The 17,041-nt window shown below is 30.1% G+C and overlaps 1 long non-coding RNA gene across 1 annotated transcript; it reads left to right on the forward strand.

Moving 5' to 3' along the window:
- The first annotated feature begins 14,535 nt into the window (after positions 1–14,535).
- Positions 14,536–16,706, forward strand: LOC132719944 (uncharacterized). The gene is made up of 3 exons (XR_009624288.1): positions 14,536–14,710; positions 15,796–15,819; positions 16,505–16,706. It is a non-coding gene; the product is annotated as an uncharacterized LOC132719944 (long non-coding RNA).
- The last annotated feature ends 335 nt before the right edge of the window (positions 16,707–17,041 follow it).

Here is a 17,041-nt window from a genome sequence, read left to right on the forward strand (position 1 = left end):
CACTGCAGTGAAACATATTTTCCGTATTTTCACTGGTGTCTTGCCGGACTACTTTCTTTTAAATTCTGCCAGTACTTAAAATCTAAGGGAAAGTCTTTCAAATTTTAATATCCAGAAAGAGAAAAATGTATATAATAAACAGAAAATTCAAGTTTTTTCTATAAATACATGATTTATTTTCATCTTGTGGCATGAAAATTACCATATTTCACTCGTGGCTACCGCCACTCATGAAATATTTATTTTCATACCACTCGATGAAAATAAATCATGTATTCATAGAAAAAACTTGAATATCCTCTATATATGAAGATTTTTTATTCTGTTCAAGAACATTTTATTATTCGCTATCATTTATTTATATATTAAATATATCATATGATATCTAATATTTGTCAACAAATTCTGTGTACAATTTATTCGTGGTTTGTTGTTATGTCTAATATTACATATTATTAAAATAAGTGTTCGTTGTATGATACATCTTTACTTAAATGCCACTCTTCTTTTTACATGATCAAAGTAAAATGATATATGTTAAAATAACTGTTACTAACTGATCTACAATCTGCCTTTTTGTGTGCAACATAATTCATATGACTTCCACTTTCACATGTTTTATAAGTGACTGGAATATTCTTGCGCTTGTCTTTGTGAAAAAGCAAGACATAAAACTTTGAAAAAGATTTTAATGTTCTTTTATAATACAACATTTATTGTATGAAGATTTCGGTGATTTTCCCTTGGTGGCTCGGTAAATATCACATTAGCCAGGTCTCCATAACTTGGATTCGAAGATTACCAAGCATTGATTGAGTGTTCATTTAAAAACAACTTTTGAATTTAATAATCTACACATGAAACGCAAAAGAAATGACATAGGTAAAGATTATGTTCATTTTTAACTCTCGGACGATTTGATTGACTTGTACAATAATAACAAGATCATTAGTGTCTGGTAGATTCACAAATGAGTTGTTATAAAGTTTTTACCTTGTTCAATTGACATGAATTATTTCTATACAAATGAGTTAGACACTTGTTCTGCCTCGTTTGCAGTCGATTAGTGCGAAACGTAGTCTGTTCTATCAAATTGTCGTGTTCTTTACCATAATGGTGTTTTATATGGGAATATACACAATAAGTTACACATTGAATAATAGTTGCTCACTTGTTAAATTTTATGATAAAACTGGTCAAATGAGTACATAAAGGGCACTTATGTTGGATCATTGTATTTATTTTCTTGAACAGATTATATTATATCTGGCCTCGTGTTCACAAAGATTTAAGGATCAGGATCAAGATCAGGATCAAATGTAAAAACTCAAATATTCTCCATAATGATTATTTATCCTCATAGATTAAAAGTTCAATATTAACTTGATCATATGGACTTGAAATAGCATGTTTAAGAAATTTTAGAATAAATTCAAATTTTTTTACAAGGTACGGCATTTTACAGTTGATCCAAACTTCGAACCTAATCCTGAAATTGATCCTTTTTTTGATCCGATTATTTTTCTATTTGTTTAGTTATTTGTTGATCTCCCAATTGCAAATAAGCAATTATTTATATTTCGAATATGTACCATTTCATTTTTAAATTAGCATAATACGATCAGTTTTAGTTTAAAAAAAACAATGAAAATAATATCAGGATCGTCTGTTTGTTCAATATTAACCAAATTATTTCGTCATATTTAAAGTTCTTGAAGATATTTCAACTGAGATCGGAAATGTGGTTTCTTTTTCAATTTGCAAAAAATTGTTTTACCTTTTGTAATTTGTAAAATGGTACATATCATATCATGTTTAGTGTATTGAGTCACGTTGTAATAACGAAACATAAAATTGTACACATACGTGTAGATCTACGGAGCCCGTAAGGTTACATTTTTCACACATTTTTTCCCGAAACTTAATTCGATTTTGCGAAATAATAATTCGTAATTACGAAAAATAATTCGTAATTACAAAAAATTATTCGTAATAACGAAATATAAATTCGTAATTACGAAATGTTATTTCGTTATTACGAAATATTATTTTTTTTTACGAAATATTTATTCGTAATTACGGAATAGTTTTCGTAAATACGAAATATTAATGCGTGATTACGAAATATCAATTCTTTTTTACGAAATATTTATTCGTAATTTCGAAAAAAATTAATTCCTTTAACGAAATATTATTTCGTAATTACGAAATATCATTTCGTAATTACGAAAGAAATATTAATTTGTTATAACGAAATATTAATTCGTAATTACGAAATATTAATTTGTCAAACTGAAATTATATTTCTTAAAAACGAATTAAGTTTTTTCTAGTGTTTCAAAGAATTTTGGTAATATTTATGAAGAAGGCCCTGAAACTAAGTTTCTAACTAAATATAAGGCATGTTAGCCCTAAGGTGACAATTTCCACACTTTTTTCCCAGAACTTAATTCGTTTTTACAAAAAATATAATTCGTTATTACGAAATATTAATTCGTTTCTACAAAATATAAATTCATTTTTACGAAATATTAATTCGTGTTCACGAAATATTAATTTGTTTTTACGAAATATTAGTTCGTTTTTACGAAATATTCATTCGTTTTAACGAAATATTCATTCGTTTTTACGAAATATTCATTCGTAATTACGAAATATTAATCAGTAAATACGAAATAATATTTTGTAAAAAACGAATTAATATTATTCTATGGTGTCTTTGTGTAAGAGTTTTGGTAATATTTATAAAGATGGACTTGAAACTAAGTTCCTGACTAAATATAAGGCATGTAAATGCAATATTAATAGTGATTTTTTTCTCTCAAAGTTCTATATCTTAATACTTATGTATAAAAATTAAAATAATCGCCTGTCAGTAGCTTTGCCACCACAGCCCTTGATAGTACAGCGCTAAGAAAACTTAGTTAAAATGGGGGTCCTGTGCTTCAAATCCATCGTTTTGTCAATGTTATTCTGTTTTGAAATAAAATATTATGTTTTTATGATTGCATGCTGCCCATACATAAATTGTAAGGAAATATACTTTTTAAAATTAATTAGATAATTGAAATTCCGGAGACACCCCCCCCCATTCTTTCTAGTTTTACTTATGTATCTGTTAAAAGAAAGTAATAAAATAGCATGCTATTTTTTTTAAAGATGAATGTCAGAAATGATTAACAGCCTCAAACATTAAAACATTGCTGATTGGAACATGTATTTCACAATGGGGAAAAAAGGTATATTTTGGATTGAGAATGACATCTCAAAATTAAAACGAATTAATATCATTTCGTAAAAAATGAATTATCATTTCGTAATAACGAAATTACATTTCGTTTTTACGAATAAATATTTCGTTATTACGAAATAATATTTCGTAACTATAACGAAAAACTATTTCGTTTTTTATAACGAAATAATTCGTAAAAACGAACTGATATTTCGTAAATACAAATAAGTATTTCGTACAAACGAATTAATATTTCGTAATTTCAAATAAGTATTTCGTAAAAATGAATAATATTTCGTAAAACTTTCGTAAATACGAAATAATATTTCGTAATTACGAATTATTATTTCATAAAAGCGAATTTAATTCCGAGAAAAAAAATCGAAAATGTCACCTTATGGGCTTCGTAGAAATGCAATATAAATAGTGATTTTTTTTTCTCCCCAAGTTTTATAACTTAACACTGTTGTATATTAATTAAAATTATCGCCTATCAATAGCGTTGCCGCCACAGCAGTAATAGTACACGCGCTAGTAAAATTTTGTTAAAATGAGGGTCCTGTACTTCAAATCCAAACACGCACAATTTATTTTATTCTGTTTAGTTTTGTCGATATTATTGAGTTTTGAAATAAAATATTATGTATTTATGATCGTACGGTGCCCATGCATAAATTGTAATGAAATATACTTTTTTAAATTGATTAGATTAGTGAAAATCTGGAGCACCAAGCCCCCCCACCGCCCCGCCCCTTTAGTTTTACTAATGTATATGATAAAATGAAGTAATAATATAGCATGTCTCTTTTTTAAAGAAACATGTCAGAAAAGATTAATTGCCTCAAAAATAAAAACATTGCTGATAGAAACATGCATATCAATGGGGAAAAGAGGATATTTTGGATAGAGAATGACTTCTAACTCAAAAACCCTGTTCACTTAAATATTATAACTTGAGAACCATTCGGCTTCTAATCGTAAGGTTAATCTAGGCTTGTTAATTAAATTTCGTAAAAACGAATTAATATTTCGTAAAAACGAATTATTATTTCGTAAAAACGAATTAATATTTCGTAAAAACGAATTAGTATTTCAATATTTCGTTATAACAAATTAATATTTCGTAACAACGAATTATTATTTCGTAAAAACGAATTAATATTTCGTAAAAACGAATTAATATTTCGTAATTACGAATTAATATTTCGTAAAAACGAATTATTATTTCGTAAAAACGAATAAATGTATCATAATTACGAATTATTATTTCGTAAAAACAAATTAAATGCCGGAAAATGTGTAGAAAATTTCACCTTAGGGGCTCCGTATTGATCAACATACTTTACAAAACTCATCACGCATTATACACCTTCATAATCGCTTAGTTTAAATCTAAACCAACTCTATTTGATTCGGCATAAATTATCCGGTTACTTTGCCCAAAGCAGATGTCCTTATTTTAGTATGTCAGTCTTAGCGAATTGTTATGTATTGTATGTAATTACTCCATACACTTTTGATGATTGATTGAAATAACTGTGATCACTTTAATACATCTGAATATTTCAATATTTACGATAACTTTGTCTTAAATTGTCACGTTTCCTAGTAGCAAGTTGCTGTTTTGAAGACATGCCTAAATAGCAACTGATAAAAACAATATCGTTGACGTCTAGAAAAGAATTCCCCTGCAGCTCTATATTTACTGCCCAGAGATGCGCATGTTTTGTGACATTTAATATACATGTCTACATTGATGATTGATGTTAGATAAACAGTTTAAATATCTAATACTGTGAGAGGTTAAATTAGAGGTACAGAGTTCAAGTTCAAGTTTTAAAGTGTTGTATTGCTATAGAGTACAAATAATTTTAAAGTCTGTATGTTTGATGTGTGACATGCTTACCGTGTTTGCTTAAAATTACATGTTGCAACTGTGTTCAAATTTTATAAGCTTGACTTGAGTTTGTCAAACAGGTTTCACTAACTTGGATTTGGCAAACAGGTTTCACTAACTTGGGTTTGTCAAACACGTTTCTATAATTTAAGTTTGTCAAACGGGTTTCACTAACTCAGGTTTATCAAATAGGTTTCAATAATCCAATTTTGTCTTTAGTTTGTCAAACATATTTCACTGTCAAGTGTTAGTTTTAACTATGATCAGTCAAAATGTTTCAGAATTTAGGGATATAAACGGTTTTCACTATCTTTAAGTATGCTATGTTTAAATGTACTGATACGACTGACTTATTTGGTATGTCCATTAACATAATCATACTTTTTTATTACCAACTTGTCATCAATGCTAAAATATTTTAAAAGAATTTATTAATCTATAAAAGAAAATAAAAAAGTAATATATTTTTTAAATTAAATGGTATATCAAGACTTAAGCTAATTATCCAATATTCTAACATATAAAAATGTCAGAGGAAAATCTTAATATGGTATCATGGGAAAACCACACCCACACATACATCTTTTTTTTTGTCTACAGGTTGAGGGCATGATGATGGACAATTGTGCAAAAATTCAAAGCCATGTGTCAATGGTCTTTGAAAGTAATGTTGAGGTGGAATAAAAACATTTACATAAATTACACGTCGAAAAAGGGGAAACATTGTGTCAAAATGCTTGATAGAGTTACCTCTGTCTGACTGCAGGTTGGGGGCATAATGGTGAACAAGTGTCACAGCGCAAAGTTTCAAAGCCGTATATCAATGGACTTTGTTTTCATAATGTTTTATTGATTTCCCGTCTCCTGTCTACAATTTGTGTTCATGGTGGTGAACTAGTCTGCAAAGTTAAAAAACAATATGTCCATGGACTTAGAAAACATTTGATGTGGTACGCTAACTTTTCACGTAAATTCTTAGTCAAATAAGGGGCATATTCTCTTAAAATGCTTGATAGAGTTACCTCCTCCTGTCTACAGGTTGGGGGCATACTAGTTAACTAGTGTGCAACGTTTCAAAGTGATATGTCAATGGGCATTAAAAAATCTTTGACGCGGTAGAAAAAATATAAGTATATATTATAAGTCGAAAAAGGGGATTAATGAATTTCATACATCACAGCTGTGTCACACAGTTAATACAAATTATTTTATCGAGCAAAAACATTTTTATGTTGATTCAATATTTATACTATGGTCTTTTATCTGAACATTAGACACATCTGAAATGCTGAAATATAACCTTGACCCACAGAATCATATAACATTACTGCATTTTATAGAAAAGTTCAAGTATATAGAAACACAAATCAATACTTCTGTTGTTGTTTTAATGCGGTGACATAGCATTTTGAATTCATTATTTCCTTTAAGTTAAAAATGTTTGTCCTGACTATAGAAAGTGCAGTGTCAAAAAGACATAATTCTACAATTATTTAATCATAGTTATTTTTTACAAATATCCTATTTACATCCTTTTATAATACTTACTTAATTTTGGCTTGAGAATAATTGAAAAATATTGAAGTAATAAAAGAGTGATAGGTACTAGTAAAAGAAAGTGCAGTTATGCTACCTTGCATATTTTTTAAATTGTCTCCCTTTTTGAGACTTAAAAATGCTAAGTAATGCTTGTCAGAAGTATAATGTTTAATTGTCAATTTAATTTTATTGAAACTTCACATGTAATCCCCATACTACGAATATTTTGTTTATTACGTGTCTTATTTCTCAGTTATCATTTCAACAAGGACAGCAAAGATATTATATATATATATATATATATATATATATATATATATATATATATATATATATATATATATATATATATATATATATATTTTTTTTTTTTTTAAATCGCATATGCTATCTATTATTGAGGGGCATCTGTTGCCAAGTGCTTGTTGCCAAGGTTATTTTCTACAAAAACCAATTGCCCTTCGAATTCCTGGATCGAGTCATGTAAGGAACATTAAATTATTTCATTGGGAAGCTATCCAGTTTTCTTACCAAACGGCGATGGTTTTACTGAGATGCCCGCGCTCGTACCTAAATTAATGCACGGAAGGTCACCTAAGGCCCTCATATTCAACAGAAAAGTAGCCACGTTTTATAACTATTACAGTGTCGGTGGTAACAAAACAATTTATAAAAAAGCAGGCCATGACATTTTTCAAATATTGATTTCATCACGTATATCATCATGATTATATAAGGTTCATTTGCATTTTCTTTTATTTTCCGACATAACTGATTCTATTATTATAACTAATATATAAAACGTTTATTTGATATATTTTTTTTTTAATTTCCAAAATAAATGATTTTGTCGATGATATTTGATAGATATTGATTCCATTTTTCTTTAAAAAATATTATATTATAAAATTGATCTCACTATAAACGCGACGTTAGCAAGTGTTCCATTTGTTAACATTATAGTTTTATATTTTGCCTCCGAACCTCCACTGCTCATGTACAGATGTTGATTTATCTTATTCAAACACATTGCTTTCGGGAAGTGTAATCTATTTCCTGGTCCTAGTATCACCATATCTTCACTCGGATCAAACTATCCGCCGTCATTGTTACAGATGTACACTGATCCAGACGGAGAGATTATAATGCCTCTTTATGATTCTAACTCACATTGACACAATGACAACTTATAACAATTCATATGAAGGGTCATAATTTTTTTTATTTTTTCTAGCCAGATACATAGATCACACTCTCATCATGATTTACGGCAATATTGCTAAGTAATGTAAAATTTTAAACTTTAAGTATCTCATAATCAGGTTTGACTTCATTTCCGGACAAAGATTTGCTGATTGCAGCTATATCTACACGGATACGCTTGTCATCTAATAGCTTGGTTTAACTCACAGCTTCTATTACACTTGTATTGTCCACATGAGCAATTATTGGTATTGTGTGATTGGGTATGCTTAGAGCGTTTTCGATCATTTGTCTGTAATAATATGATTAATACAATCAGGGTTCACTGGAACTCACGGGGAGGAAGCCCAGGACTGTGTTCTATAGGCTTGGCACCGGGAATCGCCGGGGAACCACCGTAACTATTCCGCATTCATACCGGTACAAATCGTAGTACACCAGGATGCGTATTAATGGCAAAGACCCGATGATGACACGATGTCGCTACAGTAAAAACAGGCAGAGCTACGAAAGAGCCTGGGTATATTGCGGACGGAGTCGGTAATATCCGGAATATACACTGTTGATAGACGTTGGCGTAAGGACCTCACGTCGATAACATGAATTTAAGAACACTTAAAGTGCTAGTTTGGAACATTTTGTTTTGTGGATTATTTATTAAATGGGAGTAGGAAAAAATTTCAGCTGATGCATTTTCAGTTTCAGGTACCTAAAAGACAAGAATAAAGATCAACAAGGCAAAGGCAACGTTCACAGGACGCAGCCCCCAACACACCAAAGTAGAGTACCCAGAAGGCACCAAACCAAAACCTGGAGTAGACATAAGGGCGGTAAAAGGAGAGGGACATGTAATGTGTGAAATAATATAAACTAAAACGGGCCCATATGGGAATTAAAGGGTTAAAGGCTGTGAGGGTGAAAAGGGAAGAAAAACAATTCAATCGTGAACTCTCTTACTTTCTAAAAAAGGTGTGACAACATGACCTTTTCTTAGCAACCAATGATTTATAACATGTCTATATTAACTATTGTATATATTAGGCTGATTTCATTTCTCCTATCAAACAAACTTATATTTTACATCAAATGATAGTGTAAGTAACTAATTGTATAAAATGCCATAAAGTAGCATACCTCCAGGTTCATACTTATTTCATAAAAATATATAAAATCTTATAAAAAGTAAAATTTTTCAAATATTTTTTTTATTTGTGTATTTATTTATTTATTTATTTTTCATTTATTTTTTTTACACAGCCAAATATGAATTAAAGCAATAGTTTAGTCTGTAAAACACTGTAACTCGGCAATATTCTTATACTGCATTATTAAATGATTTTAAACGACAAGAACTCAAATTAATATAAAATTCATTTTTTTCTCCTAGTTGGATAACTTACATGTTATTATACAGTCATGCTTGTGGGGCATTTATAATACAGAAGTGGCACATCAATACACGTGTCCAGTCGCCATTGGCATTACTACCTATCGCAATACATAGACATATGACTTCAATTTAGTTGTCTAAAAATCAAAGCAAAATATCTTGATGATACTGACATAATGCGTACTAAATAAAAAATCAAAAGCCCATTAATGTGTTTTTAAGCCATGGTAAATGTTTAAGTTCGATAAAAATCACATTAAGAAACACTCAAGTAGCAAAAGCTTTTAAATAATACCTATATCTACTCAGATAGAATCAAATTTACATACATATATACCTTTACCGTCATATATTTGACGAAATAGATTTGAAGATTGGTGATAAAAAAAACAACAGGAAGCTGCATTTTTTATATTTTGTTGTATGTGTTAAGTTAAACTTATCGCTGAAATGATCTTTCACTATACGGCTTTCTAAATCACTAAATAGAAATATCGATAATAAATCTTTAACCATAGGCGTATAGTTAAATTCGTCTTACTTTGAATTGGAAGGAAAAATTTGATACTAAATGGACTTTTTTTTTTGCTTACCACAGTTGAAGTATTTGCAAACCAGTATTTAACAGACAAACGCCCCTCAGTGTTGTTCAAATTTTCTTGTTCGAAATTGCAATTGCTCGTAAATGTAATAGTACAATGATAAGCCGGTATCGGTTTATAATTATATTTAAATAAAAAATGTAATGAAGAATTCAGTGAATATGTTTTGTATATCTAGTTCCAATGTTTTCTTTTTACTGTCACAGCTAGTTACTATCAATTATTTTTAGAATATTGGTACAGTTTAGTGCCTTTTAAATGTGTATATGTAACATATAACAGTAAATATTATAAAAACAAACCTATGTTAATTTATGTAATTTAATTATACTTGTACGGATTAAACCTGACAAATTTGATATGCAAACATTATAAGATGTACATATAATATATACCCAATAATTTTTTTATGAAAGCCGTAGCCATATCATACTTTATGTTCCATATATAACTTTTTACATGTACAATTATTTTATATTTGTTAAAAGGCATATTGTGTTACTAAAGAACATTTTAAATTTATTTATCACCAATGTATTTTAATACATATTAAATGCATGTTAAGTTTTATTTGAAATAAATAATATAAATCTTTTATAAATGAAGAGCAGAACAAGAACACATAACAAATTAAATATGTATACACATATAAGACAATTCAACAAACATAAAACAGGTAAATAATATGTCAACAAACTAACTGTCCTAAATCTTTGAAACTTTTTAGATTGCATGTAATTATATTTAACAATAAATTTATTACAAATATTTAGTGTAAGGAAAATGCCTTTACTACAGACTGAAGAAAAATTTTATTATTGAGTAGAATATTTTTTACAAACATTAATGAAGTATGTACCAAGATAACAATTTAGTACACTGTTCAATTATAATAGTCAAACTATTGAAGCTAAGTGAAAACGTGACGATTCTATATGTTTTGATAATGCATAACAGTATATATACTAGATAGATTTATTTCGGCATAGGAAGCATATACATAGTTGACAACATAACATAGGATAACATAATGAGCATTATTTAATACTATATCACATACGAGAAAACTATGATATGCTCACCAACACCAAGGATAACACAAAAAAGGGCAAAAAGCTCTTATTTTCATTGTGGTCCTTTGTATTGACTGCATGACATAGAGAGGCAGACCTTAATATAATAATGTTTAAAAATACTAATAAATCATAAAAATGTATATCACAGTCAAATTTTGAGTTAATGACACTCCTGTTTACAGCTAAGATTTAAAACACATTACTAAAATCGTAAAAAGATAATTAGCAGACAATTTAAAATCCTGAGCCGAAATATGTAAAAACATAGTAAAAAAATTAAATACTGTTCATAAGATGACTTTTGATGGCAACCATAAAACTTTGCAACCTGTTGATCTCCGTTAACTCTACAGGTAAATCATTCCATCATTTAATTCCAGAGAAAGCCAAGGATTTAGAACCCTGACCTTTGACCTTAGGTAGACAATACCCACCCTTTTGGCTAAGTCTTGTACTATATTTATGAATAGCATCTTGCGAAATAAAGTGTTCAGACATGTAGTCCGGAGACAGGCCATTTTTATCTTAAAAACATGACACAACATTATCTGTTCAACTCTTCTGTGGATCGGTAACCAGCTAAGGGACTTAAAGTGGGATGGGTCAATATGGGCTCTGGAATCCAAGTCAAGTACAAAATAGAGAAAAACAGAATCCCTAAAGATAGTCCAACACAACAAAATTGAAAATGTTGCAGGCTCGGTTTGATTGAGCCTGTTCATGGACGGTACTGTAAAGTGCAAATTACCGTTTACGCCCCCAGCACAGGCCAAAGCAGAATTCAACATTTAACACGAGAATGGTGAAATATTGAATTTAGAAACATCCGCAGATGTGTTCATACGGCGGTTATCATGGAACCTTCAATGTGACACAGTAATGCCATTCCATGAAAAGCGGCGTATGGTCCCCAAGTGAAAGAATGCTTTTGCCCTAAACGAGAAAACGATGGGCGGAACTAAATAAAATAGGATTTTGAAAGGGGATCTGAGGTAATGTAGCCTGCATATCACAGATAAGACGTCAAAAGACAAATTTAAAAAGCAGGCAACATATCCTAAGGGTGATTATACAGTATTCAAGTAGGAATACAGGAACCACCCAAGTTGAAAATGGCCCAATAGAAGAAACTTAAAGTATCACATAACATGTATACACAACAATAATGTCGTGCTGAACGATCTTCAAGGATCGAAAATATAACATCATTGATTAAATGTACGGGGAGACTTTTTACAAATCTCATTATTTTATTTTAACAAGTTTGTAACTTCTTTTTTAAAGACTGTACAAAGATGTTTTACCAAACAGAGCATGCGTAATCATAGTGACACTGAATAGGAAGTTTCTTGGTATGCTGAGTAATAAAACTCTTTCTTGCGGTAAAGAAATTTTAACCGAGAGTTGGCCTTCTTAGGAACAGACTCGGCCATGGAGAAAAATGACAGATTTTGGTCTATAGTAATCCCAGGATACTTCATAGATGAAGTTGATTCAATGGATGTACCAGAACAGGTTATATGCAGGTTAGATTGTGACCTAAGCTTTTGCCTGGACCCAAATAAAATTGACTCGGTTTTACCCAAGTGCAATGACACATTATTGTTCACCAACAATTGGCTGACCAATTCCATATCATCTGTAAATGCCTTTTCAACAACAGATAAACTTTTACCAGATACAAGGATACCAGAATCATCAGCATATAAAAGCGATTTATTTTTGACCACAGATGACATATCATTTACATAAATTAAAAAGAGAAGGGGTCCATGGATTAAGCCCTGAGAAACACCGCATGTTATTTTGGAAATGGAAGAAAGTCTTGAACAAAAGCTTATAGACTAAAAATAAAAATGTATAAATTTATTATGTACCTTCAACCGTCTGCTTTAGTACGAAACGAGTAAAAAGATGTTTTAGATATTTCTTTGATATGAACATGCATGTATTTCTAAATTAAACTTATATAATTATTTCATCGTTATCTATATATCCTGAAGCTTGACTTGTTATCTATTAGAATTAAATCTCTCCCTCTAACTCAATTATTGGAAAGGGTCGTTACACAATTTATGTTAGAAAATGTTGTGTCGTGAAGTGTAACCAACGTTTTCAAATCACCTTAAGCATATGTGAAATAGGTAACGTGAAAGCATTACCTGCAGAATGTGTTTATTGTCAGTATATCATAAAGGTGCATTTACATTTTTAAGTGAACTTGTCTATAATGGGAGGTAAGTAATACAATGAATTATAATTATGATGTGAAAATTAAATATCGGATATAACAATAAGCTACGAAATAATTATATACGGATGTTGTCTGCCAGTGTTAAATACATGATGTAATATATCATATGTTTATTTAGCAGATAATAATTATTCTAGAACAAAATATCATTGTTCATCATATTGAATGTTCAAATTCAATCACTAAGAAGTTTAACAAGTTGAACACTTTTTTGAAAGCAAATATTTCTAAGACTATCCAAAATGATACATTATTATTATATATTTGAAATACATATCAAATGTAATCATTGTTTGCCAATCGATTGTAGCTTAAAGTCGATGAAGCTTTTGATCAAAAACACAAACAAGAACTAACCAACCGTGTAGAGTCTGGTCTAACTAGACACATATACAGGCTAACCCGACATAATAACATTACATATTCTTTATTTCTCTCAATACATGCAAACATGCACTTATGAGGAATTTACAATAAACGATATAAACATAAAAGGCTCAGGTGACAAACTAATTTGGAACTAATGTGATATCTATAACATAAGTATTTTCAGTGAATAGTTATGTTCTTATCTTTTGAATAATACATTTTACAAAATTGCATGCTTTATATTAGTAGCAAAGGCAATTTTATTGATATTCGTTCCAAGCAGAATTAGGCAATGCATACCGATCATTGCGAAAAAAAATTGTTCGTGCTTTAATAACAATGCCAGGTGTAATTAATTATTACAATCGCGAAACAGAAACGTTGGTTCCAATTTGGGATTTGAACAATTAAGAGAGGCATCTGAAGTCTTTCTCAACCAGTACCGCTGGATAGTCGTCATATGGCAATTCAGTGTTGGTGCGACATACAACACGATCAAAGAAAAAGGAACATAAAAAATAACTTCAAGCAAACAATCAAACGGAATAAAATCATCTTAAAATTTGTTTTTGTAGGTTTTTTATCTTTCTTTTGGTTTGATGTAAGCCAGTATTTATCGCAACTGACTCGCAAACATGCAACCACAGAAGCCTAATACTGCTGCTGCTGCTGTGACTGCTACTACACCTACTCACAATACTAATAAAAATAATGACAAAACAGTTTTATGCTAATGTTAAGATCATTTACTTAGCCGAATGTTGCAAAAATAAGTTGACGCTTCAATTCATTACAATTTTATGCGTTTTGTTAAATTTTAGACACATGTTATACTATATAAAATGATTATGGATGTAATATTATTAAAATGAATGATTATAGATCAACCCTCATGTAAAGCCAACTATCTCGGATAAGCATCTTTGCGAAAATGTAAATGAAGGACCAAGCTGTAACTATAAATTGCAACGATGCAAACACTGTTTCACATTGATATATTTTGTACTACCTTCGTCAAACTGTGCTGTGGTAAAACCTTTCTAAGATGGAAAAGAAGATTTTAATAATAATTGCTTTGTGCGCATTGTTTATTGTCAGTACAGAAGCAGGTGGTTCTGCACCATCATCAGCTGAATCTTCATCAACAAGTAAGTTTTCCTTATATTACTATTATTATTGGTTTTTAGTCATTATGACGAAAATAAAAGAGTACATTCGTATAGTTTTGCCTGTAAGTATACTTCATGATTGGAAGACCAGACGCAATATTGTCGTGAGTAGCGTAGGCTTTAGTGAAAACATTGCAGCTAATTTTCAAAAGTGAAATCTAATTTTAAATAAGGTCTATATCTTCTTCAGATGTATTATGTTGCAAGATTATGGAGCTTTTCTTCAAAAATCATTGCAATCATGTTGAATAGTAGTTTCATTAAATTAATTTGTTTCCATACATTTTCTAACACAGTGTGTTTTAATCTTTGCATCATGTGCTCTTGTAGATCATTATATTTTTTATTTTTTTTACATCTTGTATATTTTCACTGTTACAGTAATGTTATCAAAAGAATTGTCTATAAGCGTGTTATAGAAAAAAAATAATAAAGAATATTGTTAATAAAACTTTGCGGATGATATTTAAATCGCCAATTAGATAAAGTATAAGTACTGTGCATAGAAAATGCTTTCTTCTTATAACTTCCGCCAAAGATATACATTTTTACTCGGTAGTTGTGATATATTTTATTGACAAAAACGAGGACAATGTGCTAGCTGTAGATAAAAAATTCGGTTGCAAATGCTTGTTCTCTGTTATATTGATATGATTTATTTCTTGCAAATGTTTCATAGTTTTTCTTCAACGGCCGTGGTAACACATAGCAACCAAACTAGCAGTAAATAAAGACATATTTCGCTAATATTATACTAGATTTGATATTTTCTCCGGGAAATGCCAGGACCACTTTTCATGACAAATTGTTTTCCTCCCGATAAATTTGTGATCATTTTGGCTACCACTTAATCAAAATGCTTTTTTTCAAGCCCGGAATCACACTGCCCCTGCATTTATGGAAGAAAAACATAAGCGCCAATGTTAACAAGATACCATTATTGCTCACTTTTCCTTTGAAATATAGGCTTAAATCTTCTAAATCATTATAATAAATCAAGATTCACTACAAGGGACACATTTCAAAACCAATTTAAAGACAATTTATTTTTCATTGTTTTACAGATGACGACAGGAAGAGGCGTGCAGGTATAGTTGCTATATTTGCTTGTGCGGTAACATTTTCAATAAGTCATGCCATTTGATAGCCTAGTGTTAACTTTTTTAAATCGACATACTAGAACTAGGCTTGAATGCAGAAGACATTCTTAGAAATTTCAACACGTAACACGTATCGCTGATCGGCAATGGTTTAACATTTTATCTACTCTATCATACAGTATCTAGTATTTGCCACTTTGTCAGCCAGTGACGTTACATGACGTCATGTTACATGTTTTTTTTATTGTGTGTTCCATATGTCACAAATACATAGAGGATATTAAATGGGTGTAAGTTTAATATTAAATTATTTTATGCCAGCCTCTTGAGAATAAATTCAGTGATTAAGAAACAGTTTTCATTGGCGCACGTATAGTATAACGCTTACAATTCGAGCATCTTAACGCTATGTTTGTATAACGTAAATGACGTCACGTCAAAATATATGCACGGCCTCGCAATACCATTTTTACGGAACCGCAAAAGCGGCACAGTAATGTGATATAAATGTATATTGACTTTGTCGTTTTTGGTTCATTCTAAACAACTTTTATTTATTTTTTCCACATCACTATCATCATCATCATCATCACCATCATCATCATCATTATTATTATTATTATTATTATTATTATTATTATTATTATTATTATTATTTTAATTCTTCTTTCAGTTGATGACGTCAAAGTTGATGACGTTAAGATGGACAAGATCGGGAGTGATATGCATCGTTGATGTTGAATTGAAGACAATACTACACGGCCAGATAAATCTATAACGGACCCGGAAAAATGTGTTACTCTCTTTATAGAAATCATCTACTCTTTCAGCTGAATTCACTATGTGTATCATAATAAAGCATTCTAAACTATAAATTGTTTGTCTGTTTAATGTTTTACTATATTTTGTATTAGAAAACAATGTGATGTACATTTTATGCGCTTTACCCGCTCAATCACACTAGTCATTGGTTTGGTTTATGTCTTACATGTTAAATCACTACAGAAATAAAATTCAGACAAGAGACATATATATCATTAACCAAATGTATGTTTGATTGGCGACTTTCTGAATCTATTTAATAGTTATAGTATATGAAACAAATTAGTTACGGGGGTATAACAGTGGCTGGGGCGACATCTAGGGATGTTTCTTCCAAAAAAAATGTCGAGTCCGTCAGGCCGAGACGATTTTTGTTTTGCAGAAAAAT

Source organism: Ruditapes philippinarum, unplaced genomic scaffold (assembly GCF_026571515.1).
Source record: "Ruditapes philippinarum isolate M1 unplaced genomic scaffold, ASM2657151v2 ctg5575_1_1_1_1, whole genome shotgun sequence".
NCBI lineage: Eukaryota > Metazoa > Mollusca > Bivalvia > Venerida > Veneridae > Ruditapes > Ruditapes philippinarum.